This window comes from Prunus avium, chromosome 4 (genome assembly GCF_965620075.1).
Source record: "Prunus avium chromosome 4, drPruAviu1.hap1.1, whole genome shotgun sequence".
In the NCBI taxonomy this organism is placed as follows: domain Eukaryota; kingdom Viridiplantae; phylum Streptophyta; class Magnoliopsida; order Rosales; family Rosaceae; genus Prunus; species Prunus avium.
In genome coordinates, this window is record NC_142287.1 from 6,644,320 (window position 1) to 6,646,725 (window position 2,406).

Sequence of the window (2,406 nt, forward strand, 5' to 3'; positions counted from 1 at the left end):
TGATTCCAACCACACTAACATAGACAAGATGAAGTGGGAGTTATGGGTTGTATTAAATGAGGAATGGTGGTGTTGGATTTCATCATGATGTTCCTCCCTCTTAGCCCTATAAATAGAGGAGTCTTCAAGCTACAAAATTCACTTCAGCCATCCTCCACACTTCCATCATCCAGAAATCATCCTCATACATTCCCACAACCCCAAACACTCAAGCAATCAACCCAATACTCTAAACTACCCCAAAATCACCAAAACAGCTCCAGAAAACCTCCCTTCCATTTCCCTACGAATTTCCTCTTTCTCATCCATCACCACTCACTCAAGCTCATCTCAAATCACCTCCATATCCTTCATACATCCTTCTAGACGTGGAGAAGCTCTTGGAGAAGCATTGGACACTACAAGAACTTCAGAAAAGGGTTTTTCTACTCTTATGGCATTCATTTTGTTTTCCCATTTCTATTTTAGTTTCTTTTCCATTATGAGTAACTAAATCCATAACTAGGGCTTCGATGTAACCTAACATGAATATTCTGGGTTTATAAGTTTGGAGTTTCAAGTTTGATTCATGATTCATGTTCTTATTCATTATGCTTATAAGTTAACATGCTTGTTTGAATGATTGATCACCATTAGAACTTGTTTGTTAACTATCTTGGTTTGAATTAAGAGTAGACACCATGCTTTAATTCGAATTGAACTATGAATAGGAAGAGTATGTATGGACATTCGACAACAGGGATTAGATACATGCTTGGTTGTTTAAATTGTTCTTCTATGCTTAATGGGTTCCTAATGCTTAATTTTAGGTTAGACAACAAATGATCAAATTAGGGAATTAGGAACACAAGGTTAGGATCAAACACCATGGCCTAATCATACTTTAGCTAGAATCAATCTTTGAATCTGAATTAGACTTGTTACTTGACTCCATATAACCCAGAATTGAATTGTTATGGTGATTCGAATGCCCTAGTCTCCAAATCTGTTTTCCAACTCTTAAAACCACTCTTTGTTACACTTGTTTATTTGCTTTCATTTGCAATTTCAGTTTGCTCACTTCCTTTCACAATCACAATCACTCTCACTTTAATTTATGTTTTAGACTTAACTTCCTAACTTCTTGAATTCGGTAATCTACGTACATAACTAATTTGAACTTCTCAGTCTTCGTGGGTACGACCTCGTACTTGTCTTGCTATATTACTAATTGCCCCGTACAATTGCGAGTTAACATAATAATTAACAACAAATTTTGGCGCCGTTGCCGGGGACTGAACGAAAGTTCTTCCCTGGTTATGTGCCCAAGGTTACCCTATTCTTTTTAGTGTTTCTAATTAATCTAATTTTCTGTTTCAGGTAGTTTATGTCTAAAAGACCGTTCCTTGAACAAGTGAGGTCTTCGTTCCAACGCTCCAGATCTTTGAACGCAGGACCATCGTTGCAACCCAACCGGGTGATCTCTGAAGTTCATAATCGTCTAGAAAGAGAGTTGTCAACTGCAAAAGAACAAGCTCTTGCCACATTTACAAGTATTGCTCTCCACACTGAACTTCCTGGTTCTTCACCTTCAAATTCGGAAGCAAGTTCAGACCAAGAAGAAGAAGAAGAGATGGCTGCCAATGAGTTCATGGGAGAACTTGATATCCCAACAATTCCAGCATCTCCTTCAAGCATTTTGCTGCCCACTGTAGCTCGAAATTATGAGCTTAAATCTTCTCATCTTAATATGCTGCCTTCCTTTTATGGTTTACCTAATGAAGATCCATTAACTCATATAAAGGATATTTTTAATGTTGTGAGTTCTTTTCCCTTGACAGGTGTGACAGAAGATCAACTTCGAATGAGAGTGTTTCCATACACTTTGAAGGATAAGGCGAAATATTGGTTGAATTCTTTGAAGCCTGGTTCACTCACTACATGGGCTGCCATTCAAAAGAAGTTCTTGGAGAAATACTTCTCCACGCAAAAGACCGACATGCTTAGGGATAAGATCTTGTTATTTGCACAGCAAGATGATGAATCGTTTTGTGAAGCATGGGAGAGATTCAATGGGCTGCTCAACCAATGTCCTCATCATGGGATTCTATTGAAGCTTCAAATGCGTATGTTTTATAAAGGACTAACCCCTTCTAGTCATAATATAGTCACCAATTTTGCAGGTGGTTCTTTTAAAACCAAAACTCCAGAAGAAACATACGAACTCTTTGAGGAGATAGCAATGGAGACCCAACATACGGATACAAGAGGTAAACGTGTTATTAGTGGTTCTAATGATGCTTCTAGTGTGCAGATTTCAAAACTGGAACAAAAGCTAGATGCTCTTCTTGCATTAAACTCAAGAAGCCCTCCGAAGGAAGTGTGTAGTATTTGCGAAACTCCTGACCATGCTACCATAGCTTGTCC

At 38.3% G+C, this 2,406-nt stretch overlaps 1 non-coding gene across 1 annotated transcript; it reads right to left on the minus strand.

Moving 5' to 3' along the window:
* Positions 1-1,978: 1,978 nt before the first annotated feature.
* On the minus strand, positions 1,979-2,085 carry LOC148294730 (small nucleolar RNA R71). Its single transcript, XR_015835610.1, has one exon. It is a non-coding gene; the product is annotated as a small nucleolar RNA R71 (small nucleolar RNA).
* Between the last annotated feature and the right edge of the window lie 321 nt (positions 2,086-2,406).